The following is a 26,374-nucleotide window of genomic DNA, read 5'->3' on the forward strand; positions in this document are numbered from 1 at the left end:
TCCTCTCTTCCTCCCCCTGGGGCTGCGGGTGGGCAGATCCTACAAGGCTCCTGTGGCCCAGACCGGAGGAGCGCTGTGCCCGCTGTGGGCTGTGCCATGTCCTGTAGGAATGCTCAGTCACACCTTGTCTATCTTCAATCTCTTTTCCTCAGGACTCTGACATCATCCAAAGGTTTCTTGTTGATCCCAGTTCCAAACTGTGCAGATATGTTTATTGGTCAGTCTTGCTAATGGGCATTGTTATGATACCACACTGCCCCCTTTTACTTTCATCAATCAAACGTACATTAAAATACCTTATTGTAGAAAACTGAGAAAACACAATAATCTTTTTTTTTTTTACTCTTAAAAATAATTTAGCATAAATAATGTTAAAACAGATGTGTTGGGAATGATTCTTATGTGTCTGGCAAACTAGGTGTGATGACTTTGACTCCAAATAAATAGCAAGCTGCTTATGTAAGTGAAGCAACATTATGGGCAGCGAAGGAGCCCTTACTAGTCAGAACCATGATTTTCCTTTTGTGTTTGGAACAATTGCTGGAGAATTTTTTGGGAATACAAGTGTAACATTTTCCTATTCACTTTGAAAGAGAATCAATCTAGCTTACATGGTAAAATTTTCAAAATTAAAGTAATTAAAAATTAACTGGCCTGATTGATGCCACTTATGTATAAATAAAGAGGATTAACTATATTATTCTATAATTAAATAATTTTTTCATGTAATTTTTCTAATGTTAGTAAAAAAGGGCAGAGAGTGCTTATTAATACAATGCGTTAATCATATTTTAATACTTCCTTTTCCCAGAGAATCTATATGAACTGCTTTCAAACATGAAATTGTTACCCATGTGAAACTATGGGGATGAATAGAAACGTAGAATGTGCTCTTTTTGAACAAGGGTATCTTTAACACGTGAGGAGAAATAGGACAGTGATTGATAAAGGACAATACTATATGATCGACCAAGGGGCCTGTAAAGGGGGCTATTGGAAAAATTATAATGAGGAGAAAATATTGCTTTAAAAAATGTCCAGAATAATACTAAAGATAATCATAGCATATTATTTTCAGGGTCAATATTAACATGACTCAGAGACCAAAAAATAACTCAGGAGAAAGAAAAAGAAAGGGATTTGATTAATGAATTTGAACTAGATTTCAGGAAGAAATGGTTTGATCTTGAAACAGGACGTTTCCATTCATTTATCCATTCAATGTCAACATCTGCTACATCTCAGTGCTATATTAAGGGAGATATTCTACTGTCAACTCCAGTGAATGCAAGGAAAGTGGCCTGGTATAGAAAATTTAGTGTTTTGTAGGTTTTTCAAAGGAAAACTAAAAATGGGATAGGTCCTTATTAGAATACATTTTATAATGAATTAAAATTGTAATTCTCTGCAACCCCACTACCCAGGTAGGAAAAATAAGCTACAAAAGGTCATGTAGTCCTGGACCTCAGATTCCACAGCTTAGCTGACATTAACCTCATTATTGATGTTCGTTTAAACTCTCATTAACCTCTGACCCATGCTGAACATGCTTCAGGTGAAAAGAAATAAAGATTATATTGTAATATGAACAAATTACCCTGTTAAATATTTAAATGTTTACTGGTAGGACATAGGCCGCGGTAACTCACACACAGTAGTTAGATATTAAGCTGCTATACAGTAGCCTATTAACTACAAAACGAGTTTGACAAGAGATTAATTTTTAACACTTTTAATTAACAAAGAATGAGCAAGATAAAGCTGAAAAATGAAGAGCCACACTGAGCCTCAAATGGTGAGCAATTTGGAAACAGTAATCCCCTGCTTTTTCTTTCCCATGTATGAAAATGATCCAGCATGGCTAAACATGTTTTGCTCTTTAATATTTTCTTATCAGAAGTGAAACACCCACATTTATGTGATTGTCCAGTTGTGCTATATGTTAAAATGGAAAATTTGTAGTAATATTTAAAATGCTATTTCATCATGTAATAGATTTGATGGATAAACAGTTGGGGAATGATAGAGTCCTAATAGCAACTTTTAAAAGAAAAGCATGTCTGGTTAGGTGGTGGGCACACAGAGCAATATACAGACCCCGTAACATAGAAACCCACACCTGAAACCTATATGTTCATGTTAACCATTGTCACCCAAAAAAATTTAATAAAAATAAGAAAACATGCTAATTTGTGAAATAGGCTTTCCAGTTGCCCGTGGATTTTGATTAGTCATGTGTTTCTTGCTTTAGGCCAAGTCTTAATATTAGGGATAAGAAAAAGACTTTATTCAAATACACACACACACATCACACACTTCATCAGAATTAGAACAAATTATGTTCGGCCAAAATAACCATGGTTTCCATTAGTAGAAATTCAAAATTGTTGACATCCAGCCCTGGCCGTTTAGGCTCAGTGGATAGAGTGTTGGCCTGCAAACCAAAGGGTCTCGGTTTGGATTCTGGTCAAGGGCACCCACCTTGGTTTTGGGTTTACTCCCTGCCCCTCATCGGGGCATGTGCAGGAGGCAACCAGTCCATGTTTCTCTCTCTCTCTCTCCCCTTCCCTTCTACTCTCTAAAAAATCAAAGGAAAAAAATTTCCTCGAGTGAGGATTAAAAAATAATAATAATAAAAAATAAAATGGTTGACATCCAGATATGTACCCATATAATAGTTTCTAAATAAACAGTTATTATTATCCTTTAACTGAAGAATATTAAAGAAAACATGATTTAAAGAGATAATTTTCAATTTCTGCCCTACTTTCATAAATCTTTTTTTCACACTTTTAAAAACATATAATTTATTAAGCTGAAAATTATGTATCATAAAATTTATCAAGTTAAAGTGAACAAGTCAATGGCATTTAGTACATTCATAATGTTGTGCAATTACTACCTTATTTAGCTTTAATTCTATCACTTTCTGACTGAATACTCTTGTCATCCTTTCAATCAAAAAAATGCTGTCTTCTTGACCCTGTCATTCTCACGTTCTTTCCAATGACCACCAGCTGTACTGCCCCATTTCTGTGTCCTGCTTTGTGTCCATTCACTGAATAACGCACTATGTGTATTTTTACTGGGGAAACGGGCGTGGCTGAAGTCGGAACTGAAGGAACATTTTTCTGAAGCAGGCTTAGGGAGACACCTGGTTTTGTTTGCAGAAGAAAAAGATGAATGGATGTCAAGGAGTCTTACAGGGGCACCTCTCATACAGAGGAACCTTTGTTTTACCTACTTCTTTGCCACAAGCTAGTCCCTGTCTGTGTAGGAATTCTGCTGTGAGGGCTTCTTGGGGAAATTCTCAAGTTTTTAATTTTATTTTTTCCATCACCATTTATCCCCTCTGTGCCCTCTTTTCAAAGAAATCTTTTTGAAATTTTAAATCCATCACTCATCCCTTTTGACTCTTTAAAAAAAATTAAATAAAAAAAAAATTTTTGGTTAATAAAATTATATAGTTTTTGAGTATGCAGTTCTGTGATACATCATTTGTATATTGTATTGTGTGTTCACCACTCAAAGTCAACCCTCCTTCTGTCACCATTTATCCCCCCTTCACCCTCTTCTACCTTCCCCACCTCCAAAAATCTTAATTTGAAAAGGTAGATAAAGAGAACTGTCATAAATTAGAAATGGTTCATTAACGTTATAGGAAGTTAGGATTTATAATTGTTCTCATAATAAGAATTATTGATTTTTGTTTTGGATGCAAACAGGCTACATCCACAAAAAACTAAATTTACACGATGAAACTTAGTTTGGTTTCAGAGATAAGTCTGGTGGCTTTATCTTCTGTTTCCATTCACCCTTATCTAATTTTGTCAGTCTAATGGTTTTCTGATTCATGGTACAGTATTTTCATGACAAAGCAAGACTATGACATTTCTAAACTAGTATTCTAGTTATTTATACAAACTCATTTGGATAAATAGCTTATTAAAAAAGTATTACTATTTTTCTTCTCCCCTCCCCCCCCCTCCCCTCCCCTCCCCCCCTCCCTCCCCCCCTCCCTCCCCCCCTCCCTCCCTCCCTCCCTCCCTCCCTCCCTCCCTCCCTCCCTCTCCCTTTCTTTCTCCCTTTCTCCAACTTTTTGAATGTTTCTCCCTCTCATTTTCTTTTAAGTAAGTGATGTCCCCTTAACCTTATCTAATCAGATTTTTAAAAATATTACTCAGCATGTGAAATGACCTTTTAACAGCAGAGTAACCTAAAGTCCTTTCCAACCTAACAGTCTGACATTTAGATGGGTTGTCCTTTTGTTCCTTTCTCTAAAGTGACTGAATCTGGCGCAGTAACTCTGCTCCTGGAGTGCTGATGGAGGAATAACACGGTTATGGCTCTAAAGACTGGCTCTGCCAGGGGGTTGTTGTATAATCATTTATTCTAGCCCCTATTTTTTCTCCCTGTCTTTCTCTGCCTCTCCCTCTTCCTCTCTTTTTCCTTACTTCTTTCCTTTTCCTTTTGGCTAAAAAAAGTAATTCTTATTAACTTGTAAAACGACAAAACTCTCCTAGCAATTTTGATGCTAATATTGACTCCCATCCTGAGAACCAATGACCTAAATAATCACTTTAGAAAGAAGAACTGATACAAGTAAATGCAAAACGTGGCAGGGGTCTTCGCTCTAGCCCAAGTTTTGAGCATTGCTGAGGCCCAAAGACGTGTGAGCCTGTCAGCTGGGTCGATGGGGTGGTCCACCTGAAGTCCCTTTGTGGGAGGGACTGGGGACCTTTCTAGAGGGTAACTTATCTAAGGCGCAGAGGGAGGCATGATATGCTTGGTGGTGATACCTTCGACATCCGAGGGAAGGATGACTATGGCAGTTTCTCACGTGACAGTGTCTATCAGCCCAGCAAATTCCTCCCCCTCTCCCAGCTGTACTCATGTCTCAGGCTTAGGATCCTGTGAGCAGGATCTGTGAGTTAAAGTGGAAAGACCTATTGGGAAAGCGAAGACTCGGCACAGCAGACTATTTTGGCTGCAGCCATCCGACATAATGTAATACCCGAGACATTCTTATTCACTTCAAAAGCCAGTGGCGGGTGACAATGGATCCTCGTGGGGTCAGGTGTGTTAGTAGTTGCGGGAGGCTGCGGGTATTTGGGGTCAGCAGTGCCCAGAGGGAGGGGTGGCCCAGCAGGCCCGGTGCTTGGCCGATGGGGAGGCCTGCACTGCTAGCGCAGCGCATGCTGCGGTGTGAAATGGGGCCTGGGAGCCAGCAAGTACAGGCAGGTAACCACACTTATTTGTGAGCCTGTCGGAGATGCTGAAATAGATGGAGGCGAGGGACTTTGCAGAGGTCTGAGCCATTGGAGTTAAAAAGCAGTGATATTTGGGTTATTACTAGAAATTGAGTGCCTGTGCTACAGGTGTGCTTAAGGCTGACAAAAGGAGCCCACGTAGCAGGGCTGTGCCCCAGTGCTTAGTCCCCAAACCAATTTCCACTCAGCCTACACTTTAATAAGATAGAATGATGATTGCTACGATGAGAAAAGGCCTTGCCTTTTTGATAAGGAAGACGACCAATTGTGAAGCATGAGGGAAGGAAGCCCCCAAATTAACAAAGGTAATTCAGGTAGTAAAAGTGAGAGAAGCTGATTTTCGCATTACCAAATATATTCCAACTGGGCAAAAAAGAGAGTGCTTCACATACATGTATTCACAGAAGCAGAAACAGAGAGCAGGAATAACTATAAAAACTGACACTGGAAATTAAAGAGGAGGAAATAGAGCAGTTAATTCTTGTACTCAGCCTAGTTTCTTTCCAAGTTTTTGAAAAGTGATAGTGGATTATATAAGTAAAACTAGAATAAAATAACTGTGGAAAAAATGCCAACTTTTAGCTGTCTCTTTTAAGTGCATCTTTTTTATTTGTCAGCTCACCTGCCATGCATAGAGGAACATTAATATTTTTCTTCATGAACCGCCCACAGATTGGGCAATCTTCGTGCACTGAAAGCATGTGTTTCTTCATGTATTGGTGCATGCTGAATACGGTTGTCCTTTTTCTAAATTATCATCTGCTTGCCTGTGCAATTTCCATGAGCAAATATGGGTATTTGCACACGCAAATGAAAATGCATGAAAATCTGTGCTTGGTATTAGTGGGCCCAGCCAAGGCTTGGATTTTTAGAGTTAAAAGCCCCTATAAAATGCTGCATGTATTTCTGAGAAAGCTTCACTTAGCAAGCACAATTCATTAGCCTAGGCAAGGAGTTATAAGTCCATTAGCTAAATATCCCTTGGTGAAATATATGTATGATTTGGAATTGTAGAACATTTTTTAAAGACAGCATTTTGTTGTTGTTGTTGTTGATCTTTACCCAAGAATATTTTTTCCATAATTTTTAGAGAGAGTGGAAGAGAGGGAGGGAGAGAAAGAGAGAGAGAAACATTGATGTGAGAGAGACATATCATTGATGTGAGAGAGACACACACCCCGACTGGGGTGAGGATCGAACCTGCAACCCAGGTATGTGCCCTTGACGGGGAATCAAACCCGTGACCCTTCGGTGTGTGAGCCAACACTCTAACCACTGAACCACACTGGCCAGGGCTTAAAGACAACATTTTAATAGGATATTGTATAGGTAACTTTTGGTTGTAAGGTACAGGGTGGAGTAAAAGTAGGTTTACAGTGGTTAGTATGGGAAACACAGTTTATCCTTGTATTATTATTTATTAATTACTGTATTATTTCCCATACAAACCATTGTAAACCTACTTTTGCCCCACCCTGTATTTAGTAATACCTTATGGTTTGAAATGTAGTATAAATCTTTCCATTCCCTTTTAAACTATCTTGTTAAAAGTTACATAATTATGAAAAACAAAAGTGGCAGCCAAACATGCAGAGTTATATTGCCAAATAATATTGGAAAAGTAAAATATTACAAAAATTAGTAAAGATTCGTAATTACACAAAGCCAAGCTTCCTCTCAAAGGACACATAATATTTTAATAGCTTAGGGAATCTAGTCACCATTTTACTGGTGCAGTATTTTAATGCATGTATATTACAGCTATACCTTGAGAAATCTAGTGGTTTCCTCTGGTCTGAAATATTCGAGCCAGGGCTAGGGAAGTGACCTGGGATGCCCCTTCCTCTCTGAGAATCTCCTAAAGCTGCCCTGCTTACAGACACTTAAGCCTGAATCTCACCTTCACAGTGCAGACGCAAAATCCTAAAACGCATTTTTCAGTTTGCATTTTCATAACATCATTTTCTTAGACAAACTATTCTGAAGTACTTTTTTTAAATGAAAAAGAATATTTTACTAAGGGCGAAAGGGATGTTTTAACAGATCTTCAGAATGCCAAACAACTGATGGAAAAGTGAAAACCCAAACTGATCAGCTGGAATTGTTATATATCATGATGAATAATGGTTTAGATGATTTCCCCCCCATTACTGTCAGTTGTTTTTGGAACCCATGGAAAAAATTGCATTTCTCAACGACCCAGGCCCACAAGCAGGTTGGTGCGCTCCAGTGCCTCGTGGTCTCCCACCAGCATGTGCGCTGCAGTGGGGGCTGGTGCCAGAGGGTTGGGCTGGGAGCGTTCAGTGCATAGCTGCAACCTCCCATCCTGCCTGCTCTTCTAAAACCTTGCCACCACTCTTTCAAAACTGGAATAAAATTCTCCTTTTTTTTTTGCATCTGGGCAAGATTGTAATTTGCTTATAACTGGTAGACTGTGGTTCAAGTGACACTATGTGATTTCCAAGGCTCGGTCATGAAAGTGCAGCTCTGCCTTACTGGCTGGGACACTCACTCTTGGAGCCCTGACCCACCATGTAACTGTGGACACCCTGAGGCCTCTGGAACTATGAGGAAGCCTGGCCACAGGGGGAGGCCACATGTAGGTGCTCCCACCAGTAGCCCCAGCTGCAGCCCACAGCCATCATAGGCCACCAGCATGAATCAAGATTCCTCCAGAGGACCTCAGTTCTCAGCCGCGGATTCACCCACAGCCTCTGAGCCTTCTAGTTGGGAACACACACATCAAAGAGCAGAGAGAAGCCATTCCCACAGTACCTTGTCTGAATTACTGACTTACAGAGCCTATTAGTATAATAGAAGGCTTTTTTTTAAGCTCCTAAATTTGGGTTAATTTGTTACCCAGCAGTAGTGACCCAAACTGTCAACAAGTTACTTGAGATATTGCAAAGTCCATTTGGGATAAGATGCTGGGCTGTTTATTTCTAAAATCCAGTGATATTTAATAATTTTTCAGAGAGAAAAATCACTGGTTAATTATTTTAAGGCCAATATTTTCAATTTAAAAAGAAGTTGTATTTAGCAAAAGTATATACAAAAGTCTATTTGGAAAAGATTATATTAGTAAATCAGTCAGACCAAGGAATACGTTGTACCGAGTGACCTTGGAACACAGATAAATTTGACCTCAGCCAAATGTTATTGTTACCTGTGGTTACGGGTAGGACTGATTCCATTTGATTTTTATCGTTTCGCTTCTTTTTCTCTCTTTTAGTCAGCAGCTCCTTATAAGGTGGGCTGGTGCGCTTGCGTGATGCTGGGTGGTGTGAGACAGTGTGAAATGAAAGCGATTTACGCTCGGCCCTTCATCAGGCACATCTGATCGTGAGAGAAGTAACTTGTATGTACAATAAACATAAACTTATTTTGCCCCAGAAATCTGACAAATAGCCAATAAAATCCTTAAATACTATGGAATGCTCTTTCTGAATATATTAATTGATAACTTTTTAAATAATAAAGCTATGAAAAGCACTGGGATTTGACTCTCTGTGCTCTGTGAGATAGCTCATGATGTACATCATCACATGCTTTTGTTTAACCTTCTGGGCTCCTCAAGCTATATCTGAGACATTCAAGGCACATTGATACAAATTGCCAGAACACCAGTAAGTTTTCTGGATTTTGCCTTTTAGATGTCCCTGAACATTTATGAAGTCCCAAAACAATGTGGTTGTGAAACAGACATAAAAATCTTGCTCTCTTTCGTTAAGACAGATGTTAAGAGATTGGAAAAATTTTTTTTTTTAAAATTTTTAAAAATTGAACTTGGAGGGAAAGAGAGAGGAAGAGACAGAGAGAGAAACATCAATGTGAGAGAGAAACATTGATCGGTTGACACCCTCACTTGCCCCAACCGGGGATTGAACCTGAAAACTTCCAGTTTTCGGGACGACGCTGTAACCAACTGAGCCACCCCACCAGGGTGGAATAAGTTTTTAAATACTACTCTTTTTACAATATTTTTTGCTTTGGAAATATACTTTTTAAATGAAAAATGTTACCTTTGTTACCATTTAATGAATTTATTATTATTGTTTTAAATTACTTAATAAATTAATATTTTAAAGTTTTATCAGTTTTAATTTCCAGTATAGTAAATATCAATATAAACAAAAGCCCTTTGGGTTCTGGGATGGAAAGGTTTGAGAACCACAGACATAGTTATTTACAAAGCTATGCACAGTGTTTTGTTTTGTTTTTTACACCCTCACCAGAGGATATTTTTTCCATTGCTTTTCAGAAGTGGGGGAGAGAGAGAGAGAGAGAGAGAGAGAGAGAGAGGGAGAGGGACAGAGAGAGAGAGAGATCATTGTGAGAGAAACACATCAATTGGTTGCCTCCCCTGCATGCCCCACGGGGGCCAGGGGTCATGCTTGCAACCGAGGCACGTGCCCTTGGCTGGAATAGAACCCCGGTCGCTTTAGTCCACGGTCTGACACTCTAACCACTGAGCCAAACTGGCCAGGGCTACAGTGTATTTTTTGAAACCTGCTGTGCTTCAGCACTGTGCTAGATATTGGAAATAAAAAAATAAATCTGACGTAAGCCCAGCCTTGATGAAGCCCCAAAGTTCTTTTCTTTGACATGTAAAGATAACTGCATGATGCATAGTATTACTGCTCTGGCAGGTTTACACACAAAAGGTAGATGATTCTGAATTCAACTCAGAATCCCAATTATAATCCCATAGCACCCGAGGCTTTTCCAGCATCCTCATTTTATAGATAAGGAAACTGAGGCTCCGAGAGTGATGTGGCCAAGGTTTACAGCTAATGAGTAGTAGACCAAGGTAGCCAATTCATTAGAAAGGGAGTGTTTGTATTATCATCAGGATTTCTTCACCTTTTTTTTTTTTTAAATCTTGAATGTTCTTGGATTGTGTAATAAATATAAATCTCATAGAATGAAAATTGTTAGAGAAAATTAAACCAATAAACCTCTTTGGGGGACAATTTCTGCAGTAAATTAGCGATCCTTATTAAAAGTAAGCTAAGTCACTTGGTATAAATTATATTTTAGAGAATGACTAATTATTACTTATGTAAGATATCAGTAGATGAGTTTCTCCTTTTGTGGGGTAAAGAAATACCTTACATTTTATTGATAAGTTGAACATATGCAGTGCTTAGCCTTTAAGAGGAATTTCTGTGTTTCTACTTTGTTCAATTTCATTAGGCTAAAAAAAATGACTCAAAAAGAATCAAGCTCTAAATAAACATACAAACAAATAAAATAAAATGCAACAAATCCTCTGGGAAAATCACCCCATGCAAACTGATACTATTTTACCCTGTGCAAAACCATGTCCATTTCAGAAGATGCAATAAATGTGGATCAGCAGAACTTTTATTCAATAAGGAAACCTTCATAAATACAGACCTTGTGCATTTTACTTGATCTGCCATAGAAGTGTATTTTGTTGAAACATAACTTTTAAAAGCATATGAAGACATTCTCATATATTCAGAAATACCATTCTTGCAGCAGAAAAAAAAAAAAGCAATAGTAGCTTGTGAATCCTTTAATCATGGGCATTGAAAAAGATCTGTTCTGAGACTGCAAGGCTGCTGACTCAAGTTAATGTCTTCTTGGCTCTCTTCCGGGCTGCTGGCCACCTTCGCATGTGCCTGACGATGCTGATAGAAAATGACATTTGCACCTGTTGTTGCCATCCTATGTTAATTAGCATAGTGCCCTAAGTAGTAACCAGGGCCATCACATCCAAATGGAAGCCATTAACATATTGCACCTGTCACAACTAAGAAAGGTACCCAAGCTGGAAGATGTGTGCATCCTGCATTCCTTGGCTCCGTTAGCAAAACTCTCCCAATTGGAGTCACTGGGAGAGGAAAACAAGCATGGGATGTAGCCAGTCAGGAGTGAAAGAATACATTTTACTGCAGGTTCACTTTCATGTATTATGCATAGCCTTCAAGGTCACCGCATGATCATTTATAAGATTTTAATGAGATATCAAAGCGGAAAGAGTGGAATGTAATTAATGGAATCTTATTGAAAAGAAAGGCAGGTATAATAAGAACTCCCAAATATAACACAGTCTTTGAGCTTCTAGAGCTGAGTAGGAGACGGGTGTTACTGTATTGAGATAGCACTTTATTATCAAAGGCCTTGAACTCTTTTCAGCAATATAACAATTCCAAAAATTAAAGAACATGCAGAAGTTTCTATAAGAGAATAATGATAGGTACTTGGGTTAGAATACACAGATCTTTTCTAAACCCAGCGGAGGCAGATGACCTATTCCAAGACTTCAAGAAGAGGAGTTTCTATTAAGTATGTATATCTTCTATGAATCATTGGAACAGGGCACACAGGTCAGCTATCTTATGCCGGCGAGCACTCTATTCCCCAGAAGGTGTTTTGTTCATCACACAGTCAGGTTTCTTTGAAGTTAGTTTGGTTCTATATATTTTTAACTTATAAAAATTGTTCAGCCCATACAAATCTTGGTGAAAATGCAGATGCATAACAGGAAAAGTGTAGATTGCTGAGTACCTAGTTAATCAGAAACTTCACTCAACTGACTTTTTTGTTTGTTTGTTTTTGCACTCAACCTAAGAGGGAAAAGCAAATGAAAAGAAATTAAGTGGACTAGAAGGGTTTAATAAAAAGAAAAACAACTTCTGGGATGTATCCTGGGATTGACATTCAGGCTACTAAATTTTCCAGAAATTTATACCCACATTTTTGTTCAGGGAGAACTGATATTAAAAATAATGATCCCCAGGCCCAAAGGACATGAAGTCTTTCATGATTCATCAAAGAAAAAAGAAATTCCATTCAGCACACTGTTGTAACTAAGGCAAGAATGTGTGGTATGGTTTAGAAAGATTTCATAGCTAATAATCTTGGGGGAAGAATAACTCTGTTTAATCACTTAACCTCAAAATATAGATATTTAATTCCTTAAACATTCTGTTTAATTTTGTTTAGTCCCAAGTTCTGTCTTTTAAAAGACAAGTTGCTTAATGTGAGTAAAAATGTTTTGTTTTTTTTTAATTTCAAGATAATATTAAAGAATGGGACCTATACTTACCCAATACACAAATAATTTAGTTAATTTTATATGTATGTAAGTATATGGCAGAGGGGATGGGAAACAGGTAAACCAGGTCAATTGAAACTATACCAAGTATTAATAGTAGTAGCTTTGGGGTAGAAGAGAAAAAAACCTTTATGTTACTTGTAAAGCTGTCACAAACCAAGACAAATATTACTATTCAAAAATTTTTGCTTACTTGTCATGAAAAATGCAGTAAAATCATAGACTTTTATTGATGATCCAGGAATTTTTATATAAATATCACACAATACTTTAAAAATTGTATTCTGTCTTCTGGTTTAATGATAGCAAAATTTCCCATGTTTGAAGGATACTCAAACAGTTGATGAAAAATGAGAAAAATTCTTACTTCTGCAGATATTTTATGTACATAGTATTTGAATATGAAGAAATAATTAGAAATAATGGCCAGATATTTTAAATTTTCACTAAGATATTTTATCTCATTTAATCAACTTTAGAGAAGTAAATAGGTTGGTTAATATCAGTGATAAATTTGAGAACAGAAATTTGTCTCTACTTTCATTTCAACACTGGGGTCATAAGAATGCTTTTTTCTTAACTGCATTATTACACAGGTCATTACTAATATGTCTTCTTCATCTGTAGCCACAAATAGCAGCACTGTGATTTACATATCTCCTGGCCATGACTCAACAGAATTTGGTATTTTGGGAGAGAAAGCAAATAATCATTTAAATCTAATCAACAACACTAGACATATGAGATAAAAATAATTTAAAATTCATGAAGAAGCCATCTTCCCATTTTTAAAAGGTTAAGTTCCCCTAAGCTATGAAAGAAAAACACCCTCTGAAGACCTAGGGAAGCAGTAAACACTGGTGGCAAGTGACAGGAATTGATCTTCCTTGGCTGTGCCTGTCATGTCTCTAAATTTTATTTCCACCATCTCTAGAATGCTATGAAAAGAGAGAGTGGGCGCCGGATTATGGCCCCGGGGCTTGGAGCCTAGGTCTCTGACTTTTCCTCAATTAGGAGGCCTCCCCGCTTGATGGAGAGACTGGGGGCTTGGACAGTTTCGAGGTATTGATTAGCCATAATGTGAAGTCAAATCTGAATAAAAAAGCCCCGTGATCAAAAGACCTTCATCGGAGACAGCATGCCCTCTAAGTCAAGGGTCCAGAGATTCTGATGAGGTCTGTTTCCTTTCTGAGAGAGAGAGAATTCCCGATACTTTATAAAGCCTCTCTTGATAAGAAAGTCCAGTGGACCTCCTGTCAGAAAAGCCGAGGCTGCCGATTTGACAGGCGCTTGTTAGTTTTTCATCCCAGATCACTCAACATTCGGAGAAGGGGAGAGAAGAAGATTGCTAATACTGCTGCGTGCGGCAGAAGCCCGCCCTGCGCTTGCACGAGGAAGCCAGCCCTGCCGCCTTCTGCATTAAAGAAAACAGGCCCGACCTGGCCTGGGAAAGCCCTTTCCGCAGGGCTGGCCGCCTCGCCGCGCGGCACGAGCGCGGTCACCAGTGAAAGAGGGTGAGCAACCAGGCCGTGGCTTTTCATTAAATTTCAAAGATTATTTCTCTTTAAAGTAATATCTTTGCTTTCTTTTGGAGGAGCTATTATTCTGACCTTTGTACATAAAAGTGTCTTGGCGCTTTTCATTTGTGCTCTGTTTTTAAGACAGTTCTATGCATCATCTACCTTGGATCTTTATCACAGTCCCGGGATAGAAACTCCAAATGTCACTGTCCCCATGTGAAGAACGCAGAAACAAAGATACATACGGAGGCCATGAGCTTGCCCAAGGTCGCACAGAAAATTAATGGAAGAGACAGGATTAGAACTGAGGCATCCTCACTCCTAGTCTGGCTTCCTCATCACAGAGCCGGAAGGAAGCCTTTCTGCTCCCCAGTGACAGCGCTTCCAGTCGTGGCTGGACGCTGTATGAGCAGCCTCCGTCCAGAGCTGCCATGCTTTAATGACCCATTTCAGCAACTACTGTATTTCCTCTAAAGTTATCGGGACTAGAAAGTGTTTTCTGCATTCTTCCTTCACTTACTACATTACTATTAATTGGTAACTAATCAAACTCTTACTCCTACTTCCATGTCCCCTTTTCCTCCAACAGTTTCTTAGTATGTACACCTATATGCATTCATTCAATCAAATATTCTCCTGGATCTTAATTTCCCTGCATTTCAAGGCTGTGTTTGTCCTAGTCACTGTTGTTTGCCCTGATTCAGCATCATCACCTGCCCCAATAGATATTCAATAAATATCAGTCACAGGAATAAATGAGCAGATGAGTGAATAGAAGTACTAGAAGCCCATAGGAGAACCATAAACAGATTAGATATTATCTATAGAGTTCTCTACAAATGAACAGAATACTCTTGTGAAAACTACTATCTCTGTAAAATGTTAAAGGACTTTATTAAGGCTTTGGAGACTTACCAGCGCCTAGACTCCTTTAGGACAATAACCATGTCTTGTTAACTTTTGTATCCCCAATTTCCTGGTGCAAAGGAAGCCCTAAATATGTACTTGTTGAAATGACTGTGCAAGACAAGTTCTTTCTACTCTTTTTTTCCTTCTGTTTCTAATATACATGTGAACATAAATAAGTAACATTTATTAAGTACTGTGCAAGCTAGGTTGCCATGAACTTAGTGTGCATTATTACTTTTATTTCTCAAGGAGCTCTGAGAAGGAGGTACAGTTATTGTCCCCATTGTACAGATGAAGAAACTGATGCTCATGTGACTTGCCCCAAGTGTCAGAGCTAGTAATTGGTGGAGACAGTGTTTTGACCCAGATCAGATTCCAAGGTGAGCATTCCTTACTACTCTACTAGATGACCTCTCAGGCATATTGCATTGTTTTCTTTTCAATGAGTAATAAATAGAAGCAAACACATGCAGTACTTACTATGTGCCAGTCGTTGTTCTAAGCACATTACATGTATCAATTAATTTCATCTTTATATATCCTCACATCAACTTTCTGAGGTAGATTCTATCATTATACTCACTGTGCTAAGAAAGCGAAGGCACAGAGAGCTTCAGCAATATGCCTCAACTCACACAGCTTGTAAAGATGGAATGAGGCTGTGAACCCAGGCGCTGTGGCCCTAGAGTCGATGCTTTCAAACACCATGGAATACTGTCTTTTAATGAAGTTTAGATTCTAGTCAAGTTTTTCTTTAATATACGTAATAATGAGCCCATACTAAAGAATGCCTAAACCACAATAGTTTAACTTATAACTTAACCCACTCTGAGGAATACCTAGAACTTCCTAGCATGAATAGTCTAGATCTTTCCGTTGGTATTTACCCCAAAGTGCGGTAATGTTTTCCTTATAGTACCCAATCTCTCTAACTAAATTTTAAGCTTCTGGAGGAAAAGCCAGAAGCTTAGCTTAAGAGCTGAAATTTGCTATAATTCCTACTTACAAGTCTGGGAATGATAAGAAAGCCCTGAGTTTAGGGTACATTATATCCACTGGTCAAGAGATGCTATGATACACTCATAGTATAAACTAACTTATGAAAATGACTTGTATGTGTTCATTGAGGGCTGTTGATATTTCTGTTATAATACACCAGAGGTTATCAGGTAGAATTAAGATACTGTTAAGCCTGGTTAAGAGGCTAAAACTATTTTATTTTTATTTATTTTTTCATCCTCACCCTTGCATATGTTTTATTGATTTTTTTTTTTTTTAGTGAGAGAGAAATATCGATGTTAGAAACATCAATTGGTGCCTTCCGTATGCACCTCAACAGGGGATTGACCCTGCAGCCTAAGGATGTGCCCGGGCCAGGAATTGAACCTGCAACCTTTTGGTGTGTGGGACAATACGCCAACCAACTGAGCCACCTGGCCAGGGCAAGTCTAAAAGTATTTTAGACATATTGGAGTTGTTATTTCTTAAGAGATTTCTCATGTTAAAAAAAAATTGGCATTCACCAGCATGAAAGCCTAGTGCCACAGGTAAAATTATTTCCTGCTGACGTAGGTCTCATTTTACTAATTAACCACTGGTAATTTGTGTTAAGCTCTTAAAAATATAAAAAGGGAGTGGTAGGAAGTAAAAAAAAAAGTTTTTTAGTATATATATTAGCACTTCTTGAAAAGCAGCCAGTATATTGTCTGACATTCAAAAGCATGGGAAATGCTTCCCAAACCCATTTGAAATATATTTTATATTAGGCCAGACCAGAATGTCAGACCGCTTATGGCTCATGGGAGATACTGACGAAGTCCTCGTGTTTTGCCTGAAACTCTCTGTTTGTCTTTATTTACACAGAGCACCTTTTATCATAGTGTTTTGCAAAACTTGTCTTCCCAGATGTTCACCTAATGGTAATACATGGAATGTCAGTACAAATGTCAATTTAGGTGTGTTTCTATTTGAATTGATACCTAGAAACCCTTTCAAAAGGAAACGATTGTGTTTTTAGAGCTTTTTTGGCTGTTGCTAATATGACAGCCAGTAAGACTTGCTGTTCTTTATAGCCTGGGTCAGCTTCATTAGTTGCCTAGTAAAGAGATTTCAGAAGCATCCAAATATAAGACATTTCACATTATGAGATCTATTTATTTAGCTCAGTGGGGGTGATTTTGTCCCCCAGGTGATATCTGGCATTGTCTGGAGACATTTTTGATTGTCACATCTGGGAGTGTAACTGATGTGTAATGGGTAGAGGGTCCAGGATGCTGCTAAACATTGTACAATGTATGGGATAGCGCTTCCCCACAACAAAACTTAGCTGGTTCAAAATATGATAGTGCCATAGTTGAGACACTCTGCTTAGCTTAAGGCTTTTGGCTTTCTACTAAAAAGAGCCAGTGATCTTAAAACAGAGAATATTAATGCTCTAAATCATATCAGTAATTTACATTTTAGTGTGAGTGTGAGTTTACCCTTGCTTTTGGTCAGAGAAGATTTTAATGAGGTGGGGGAGGGGCTTCAGGGGAGGGGAAAGATGTCTAGAGACACTGCATGGGGGAGTGTCATCATGGCAGGAGAAGATACAATGCAGAAGAAAGAGGCTGAAGGCTAAAGAAGATAGTAAATTTTTTCTTTACACATAGTTTCTATTATAGAAAGAATAGAGATGAAAGAATAGAGATGAATATGCATAGAAAACATTATACAAGTATGTGATTGGATAATAGCATGCCCTCAATCAGAAGTCAGCATAAAAATGTTTGAGGCATTGTTACCGCCCTTAAGAATCTGATCTGTACCTACTATTGTAAACTTTTCTCCTGTTTCTCTCCTATGTGATTTCTACTTTTTAGCCTGAAAATATTCTTTGAACTTTATTATTTCCACTTTGGCTTACATTTCTTGCTTCTGCCTGAAATGCATTTTCGTTTCCTTTCTGCTTATTTATATCACAGAAGGCAAAGAATTTTACATTGCAGGCTGACTCTGACCAGTTGTTGGTTAGTCCTGTGTTGAGAAGGAGTCTGCGGCTCAGTCTGGGCTCAGTAAGAAAAACCGCCATGCGTAATTATGTCTCGTATCGGCGGGGGAGGAGGTGCCACTCAGTCCTGGACAAACATCTGCCATTCCAGAATTAATGTCTTAGGGCTCAGTGATGGCTTTCTCATGAAGTTTGCCCTAACTAAATAAGCTCTCCTCCAAATTTCCGCAGCATACCTAGTCTATATCTCTCACTTGGTACTTATTCTAAAGTGTGGTGATGTTTGTCTTGTAATGTCAACTCTCTAACCAGATTTTAAGCTTCTGGAGTAATAAGGATTCTGAATTTTAAATCCCAAATCTTTAAGAGTTGACTCCTGCCAATACTGCATTTGCCTTTTATGCCCACTGCCAATGGCTGGCCTCAGAATCACCAGGGAACCTTTCTCAAAGGATACATCACTGGCACTTTGCAGACTTACTGACCTAAAATCTTCAGGTGTGGAGTTTGGGTTTGGGTTTATGTGTAAGTGATTTATACTCAATCCCTGGTTTAGAACCATGTCAAAGCTATTGGTGACAAAGCTGTCTTCAGTTCTAATTTTCTTCTCCTATGTCATTGCTAGTGCTGTTTTTTTTCCTCTTAGAAGGCTTTTCACATTTTGTTATTGTCTTTAAAACTCCCACTATTCTTTCCAAGTCAAGCTCAGAGGCCACCTTTGTTCTGAGCCTTTCATTGTCCAGCCACAGTAAGACACTTTTATTTACTTCCTCTGAACTTTTCTAGTCTTTAAAGAGAATTTATAACATGACCCCTGCCTAGAGATGATTTATGTACACATCCCATATTTTGAGGTCTAATCTCTTTGGTTTCAGAGATCACATATCTTATACACAAAAAAATGATCAATAAAGTTTGTGATCAATAAATTAATTAATAAATTTAGTGTTGTTATAGCCTTTTGTTTTTACTGTCTTGCCAAATAGAAAAGATAATATCACAAAGGTGGTCCCTGATGGAATATTTTAAGTCATGTACAGTGGTACCTCGGTTTTTGAATGTAATCCGTTCCAGAAGACCATTCAAGTTCTGAAACATTTGAAAACTGAGGGAGCCACACCGGACAGCGGGGCCTCAGGACCTTGCCCTCAGCGGAAGCCGTGGGGCATGCTCGGCTTCCGAGCCGTGTTCGAAAACCGAAGCATGTACTTCCAGGTTTACAGCGTTCATAACCGAAAGGTTCGTCAACGGAGACATTCAAAAACCGAGGTACCCCTGTATTTGCTAGATGTAGTTGAAAAATCTCCTTCACAATGTCTCATTTCTGATTTTGGTGGTGCTGCCAAATTATAGCCTTGTGTATTCATTTCCGTATTTTGTGTCTTCTGTGAGACGTTATTTCAGGTACTGTTCTAGGCACAGGAGATAATAACATTAAACGAAGTTCTTAAAGGAACTTATACACCAATAGAGAAAAGCAATATTGTCAAGCATTAGAGATACTCAGCAGCTTATGTGTGGGGCACAGTGAGGACACAGGGATGGAGGGTTGATTCATTTCAGGAGGAGAGAAGTTTAACAATTTCAATGTTCCAGTTTATTCCAATGTTGTACAAATACTGAAATGTTCCAGCATATACTGAAATGCATATTATGGGCCAGGAACTGTAAAAGGTTCTGAGAAGATAGAGATAAATAAGGTATGAGTAATAGATTAAAGAGCAAAAAGTTTAAAATTGGCAATCATCTGGGGTGCTGAGGGAAAGGGAAGGGCATTTCAAGCAGGAGGAAAAAAGGTGTTATGGTATAAAACAGAATGAAGCATCTGCATCTTTGAGTAATCACAAATGGCAACATAGTATGTTCACAACTAGAACATAGGATATTAGGTTGTCTGGTCATAGAAGAGACTGTAAAAGGAGCCAGAGGCAGGTCAGTAAAGATTGTATATCACACATAGGAGGATTGGGACTTGGTCCCATAGGCAATGAAAAGACAGCAAAGAGTTTTAAGGCATGAGAACATGACTGGTTACGTGTTTTAGAAAAGCTACTCTAGTGGCTATGGATAATCCAGCGTACTAGTTGTGACATTAAAATACGATAGAACCTGATGTTCTAGTATGCTCTCTTGAATAAAGGCAGGAATATTTTCTAGAAAGCTTCTTTAGCACTAAGCTGTAATAACTGTGCATAAATAACACAAACAAGAATTGTCTATAACCAACGAAAGTGTTCAGGAAATGTGTAAGTATAACTATAGATATGGTTTCCCAGAACCCAAGGTATCCAGGAACTTCTTTTCCTAATAATGCTCTTTCCAAATGTAATTGCTGTGTCGGTGTTGGTGTTTTATTAGTTAGCACTTGCATTTGCATAAGAGATTTGTAAACATGACTGCTACTCTGTGTGGTGTGAAGAGGACTGGATCAGAATAAAGAAGGTGCTGACAGCCACAACAAATGTGCCTTCATCCCCAAACTTCTTATGAGGAAACATGCTATTTTTGGAAGCTCTTATCCAAAAGGCTTTTTAATCCAACATTTACCGAAGAAGAAAAAGCAGCTAGGCCAGGTGTTTGTCAGTTTGCTTACTAGTTCATCCAGGAATAATATATAAAACCATGGCATTCTGTGGGTAGGCCAGCGGGGCAAATAACCCTCTTCTTCCGCTGCAGACATCTACGCTTGAAACACATGTGGAGACCTACTGTTCACTTTCTGCTGTGATGCCACATACCCTCATTTTCTCCCTACTTCATCAATTGCTTCTTCTCAGCCTCCTTTTCTGGTTCCTTCTGCTCTACTTGATCCCCCAAATTGGAAAGATCAAGGATTGGCTCTAGGATCTATTTTCTTCAAGATTTTTAAAGCCCAAATCTATGTTTTTAGCCCTTTTATCTCTCCTGAACTCCAGCATGACATCTTCATGAGGGTGTCTGAGAGGCAACTCAAACTCAACATGGCCCTAAAGAGGACATGATTCACACCCCCAAGCTCTTCTTTGCCTCATCTCGGTGAACTATTTAACAAGTTATTAGAAGCAAATTATAATTTATTTCTTGTTCCTTTTACCATAACCACTTCAAAAACTCTAGCAAGTCCTTTTGATTCTACAGCTAAAGTATATTCTGAACTCTTACATCTTTCTGTCTTCATCGCTTCTGTGCTAGTTCAAGCCAGGATAAGTTTAGAAGTGCCGGATTATCACAATGTCCTCCTAAATGTTTCTTTTTTATTATACAATGGAATACAACTCAGCCAAAGAAAAGAAAAAAGACAGTCATTTGGGACAATTATTGATGGATCTTGAGAATATCATGCTAAGCAAAATAAGCCAGACAGAGAAAGTTAATTGCTGACCAGCTATTTCAAGCCAGAACTCGCCCATGTGGCCAGCTACTTTGGTCAGCAAGGTGTTAAAATTACTTAAATTAATGTAAGTGCAGACACGAGTTATCTCATGACAGGTCAGCAAAGTGCTTAAGAACTATATAATTTGAAAATAATCACATGATCTCACTTATATGTGGAATCTAAAGAACTTAATAAACTGATGAACAGAAATGATTCAATGACATGGAAGCATGGATCAGACTGACAAATCTCAGAGGGATAGAGGAGGGCGGATGGGTGGAGGGGGAGAGAGTAACTAAAGAATTTTTATGCATATATGCACAACCCAAGGACAGGGACAATAGGGTGGAGAGGGACTGGAGAGGGGTGTGGAGTGGGGTGGAATGGGTCAAACTGGGGAGAAAAAGGGATATCTGTAATATTTTGAACAAAAAATAAAAATATTTACTTATAATAATCAGGAAAAACTATTAAAATAATCTTGTGTTTTCCAAAAAAAGAAAAGAAAATAATCATAAAGAAACTCAACCTTGCTCTAAAACTTTTAAGGCTTTTGGTTGCACTTAGTTGTCATAAAATCCAAACCATTTTTCACTCCCGCCCTCCTGGCTAACCTCATCTGGCACCGCCTCACCTAGTTTTCTCCCCACTTTACTAATTGCTCCTCCTCAGTCTCCATGTCTGGTCTCTCCTTTATAGCCACACTGCTCTTCTTTCCATTCCTCCAGGATGCTAAACTCACGAAGTCCTGGAACCTTCACTCCTATTTCCATCTCCTTGGATTGTTCACCCCGAGGTCTTTCACGTCATCTTGCCTCTTAGAATAAATGTCAGCATCTCAAAGATAGGCATTTCCTAACCACTTAAGATAAAGTGGTCACCCACTGATAGAATATTTCCATTTTCTTCATAGTTTTCATCTGATATTTTCTTGTCTGATTATTTATATATTTTTTCTTGCTTTTCTTCACTGGAAGAAGACTCCTTGAGAGTAGGAATTTTTACCCATCTTATTTAACACTGTATCCCTGACATAAAACAGGGTCTGGCACATAGCAGGTGCTTAATAAATGCTGTTGATTAAATATTGTTGAATAGCCATTGTTGTATAGATGATGTTTAGCAGTAAACACACATCTTACCCTCTTTGGGGAATGCTATGAAGAAATCTGTTGACTCTTTCCTAATTAAGGCTCCAGATTTTTAGACTCACAGACAGCAGGAGAAAACCATTAGAGTAGCCTCAGTAATAGACTTTTTGCCCTCAGGTCAGGGTGCTATAGAGAATGGGCTTAACCTAAAGATTTCCCACCTTTGCTCCTACTAATGGAAGATGGAGGGTTTAATGAAGAATTAAGCTGGGGATAACAAGCCATAAAGCTTTTCAAAATTATTAGAGGGTTGGGAGATGGATGACGAAAGAAGTGGGAAGCATTTATTATATCGCTTACAAAGCACTGGACTATTCTGAGCTCCATACACTCTATGTTCTGCTCAAGAAATACTGTGTCTGCCCTCTCTACCCTGCAGATGAAAGATGGGCCACAGTTGGCATCAAACACATATAGCAGTTTTAACTATGCTTCTTTTAAAGTTAAAGTGTATGATAACCATAAAAGGAACAATACAGATAGAAAGCAACTGTGATGTTGCTGATTGGTGGGTGTACCAAAGAGCTTGCCAATAGCTAGCAAAAGGAATGGTAGCTAAAATTATGTATTTATTTTCTTTCAGTAAGGACACTTACACAGATAAGAAGTTTCACTTAATGTTATTTGCGTTTCCCTTATCTTGGAGCCATCATAAATTGTTAGGGCAGACCACTTGTATTTTGTGATGTTCTTGAGGATCCTCTTTTTATCTTCTTCACCTATTGTAAGACTGGTGGAGTAAATATTTTCTACAACCAGAGCATATTGTTTTCTAAGCCAAATAGGTATAACAAACCCTGTTAGCATCAAGGCTGCTCCTAGAATAAAATCAAAACAAAAATATTTCCTGTCAGTGCTGGGTGGAGTATTTGGTTTCCTGGCAGGGTTGGTTAAGTAAACTTTATCCAAGAAGTGTACACTATAAAATTTTCAACATAAGGAAAATGAATGGTCACAATATAGAAGGTTTTGGAGTCTCCATGGCTCTAGGTACTAGAAAATCTGCTGCCTCCACACTTTCCACACCCTTTTCTCAGCAAAATGTTACACAATTGTGCTGAGAACACTTGTGGCCTCTAATGGTCAGATAATGGACCACAATAAAAGTTATGGGTCCCCAGCTGGGTCGAAGCTCATAATGGTTGGCAAGATCCATTATTTCACCATTAGGATCTATAGAAAAGGGCAACAATTGTCAACCAAAGAGAAAAAAAAAAAGTCATCACACATATTCCTCTTGTTTGAGGGAAAAAAATTCCAATTCCCCAAAGAGTTAGTGATTTTCCTATGTATACAAATTTCTATATACCTATCTTGCATATATTTTTAGAAAGCTTCAATGCATAAATTTGCATTGTATGTCAACCCAAGTTTATGGATTATGGTTATGACTTTATACTGGATTTTAAAGTAAATAATTACAATTTTAATTGTTTTTTTATATAGATAGATGATAGGTAGGTAGATGATAGATGATAGATAGATAGATAGATGATAGATAGATAGATAGATAGATAGATAGATAGATAGATAGATATAGATAGATGATAGATAGATAGATGATAGATAGATAGATAAAAAAGAATAAATTTGGTTCAAGTTAAATGTCTGAATGAATTTTCTCCTCCCTCCCCAATTCAAGTGTGTTCCACAATACAGCATACAATAGTATTAACATTATCATATATTCTGGAGATCTTTCTCTTCTTTAGTAAAAGCCAAGACCCTTTCAATTATGAGAATGGTAAGTCATTATTCCAGTGCCTTAGTAACATTCTTTAGAAATCAATAAATATATCTTTAGCCATTTCATTTAGCCTTGAGGGACTCTTGATATTTTAGTTGTGTTCTTCTAGTGAACATAATGGTGACATGATATCAATATCCTTTCTTTTTAAAAAATATGATGCACCTATCTCTTTTCTCTTGTCTCTCTTACCTTTGAATGAAACTAGAGTCAATGTGGAATAATCCATTTTCTATTGTGTTTGCGATAGAGGGACAGTGGCAGGGGAGATTGACATGACTAGCCACATTTTGTGAACCTTAGGATCTATTAAAATCCTAGAATTGTCCCTCTTGAGAGACTGAGAAAATTACCTATTTGCGACTCTTCCATATTAAAAGAAAGTACATTGTGATCCTAAGGTAGCTCAGGGTTTTAATCCAGGTACATAATTAGCCTCAGTTAACTAATTAGAGATGTAAATTTTAATACAGTTTATTTGGAAACTTAAGCAATCTATCTAAAAATGATTTTCCTCTAGCACAAGTAAGTGATGTGGCAAAATAATCTTCAGTGATTTTTATAGTTAAGCCCATGAGGATCTCCCCCTTTGTTTCACATAAAAAATGAATTTCAATTCTTAAAGAACCTCAATATTGGTTCAAAGATATCTAAGGCACTTAGAATCTTTTTGTTGAGTGTTTCATACATTGTGGGCTTAGTGATATTTAAGCAAAATTTGTACTAATATATTTATCAGTAATTAAAAATACAGTCGCAGCATGTACAGGAGGCAACTGATTGATGTTTCTCTCTGTCTCTCTTTGTCTCTCTCTCTTCCTTCCTCTTTCTCTAAAATCAGTTAACATACTTGGGTGAAGATAAAAAACACACCTACAATAAATAAAAACATCCTCTTTCCTAGAGAATAAACAAACCAAGGATATTGTCTTTGTACTGTTTTCCTTAGCTCAAAAAGCTACGAGGCATTGTAGAAAATTCCAGATGTTTAAATTTGTGAAACTTAAAAAATGTTCTGTATGAGAATGTTTTCTGAATTGGAACCTACAGTAATTTTATTCGATTGCAAATTGAACATGTTGTCATTACTTTGAGGCCATAACTGCCAACTCATTGTTCTGCAGGACTTAAATACATACGGACTCGATAATATGGCTTCTCTTCCTGACTTCAGTTATTTCATTTTTGATCATTTAAATATGAGTGAAGACTTTGCAAGGGCTGTTTAAGTATGGATCATTGAGAATGTCTCAAAATAATTTATTTCCATATTTTACTTTGGGGCCCCACCCTTTCTGTCCAGACTCCTGTAAATGACAGTGAAAGTAATTCACTGCGGGAGGAGGTAAAACTGTAAGGCCCCTCTGCCTCCCCCACAAAACTCGTTGCCAATTAGTGCAATTACTTGGGGGTTAAAGCCTTGTCTGCAGAGGGCCCAGGTAAATTGCTCCTGTTAGAGAATGAAGCTGCTGTCGTTGGTCTAGGGAAATACGGGGCAAAGACAGTCTGCTGAAGAATAGCACTTAGGCAAAGAGCAAAAGAAAACTCCATTTTAGAATAAATTTCAAGGTACCAGAAAATGTTTTGCTAGTAATATAATATTTAATGTTTTCATGAATAAAATATCGGTTTGTAATACATTCTAAAAAACGTGAATGTGATGACCAGTTTAAAATTCATGCATCTCACTTTCCTCCGGAGTGATCAGGGGCTTCTGATGAAGACGACAAAGAAGGGTGATAAGGCCTGTACCATCTGCAGAGTTGCTCGCTGTTAGAGGCCATGATGCCAGTAAAATTAGATTAAGGTTAAGGCAGGAATGTAAATTTTGTTAATAGCGTTTCTATATTTTAATTCAAAACCAAACACCCTGCAGGCCTATTGATGGTAATCCCATTTAATCTTGCAAAAAGCTTTTCTGGTATCAGGGGATCCAGATCAGTACTGCCCTTTATTACCTGGAAAATGAAGAATTTTCTTAAAATTTCACCTATAGGTAGGATAAACATAACTATAGAATTTTGATGACTTTAAAAAGGCAAATCTATTCATATGATTATGTATAAACTTAAATGAGTATGTTATATACAATGTATGTGATATATAAATATTTAATGCGTAAATAATATATTCTTCCACTCAGTAGCTCTGTGTTTAAAATTACTTTAGTTGCATTTAAAACATTTATGCTTAATTTACCAACCCTAGCCTTTCTGAGGTGATAAGATCTCAAAATATTTTGAAAGGACTTTTTTGTTTAATTAAGTTGAAAACACATCGCCATAGTCCTTGGGCTTCTCACTTTGGTAAACCTCTCCACTTCAGGGAGGTTTTGCTGTCTACTCT

Source organism: Miniopterus natalensis, chromosome 2 (genome assembly GCF_054644295.1).
Source record: "Miniopterus natalensis isolate mMinNat1 chromosome 2, mMinNat1.hap1, whole genome shotgun sequence".
NCBI lineage: Eukaryota > Metazoa > Chordata > Mammalia > Chiroptera > Miniopteridae > Miniopterus > Miniopterus natalensis.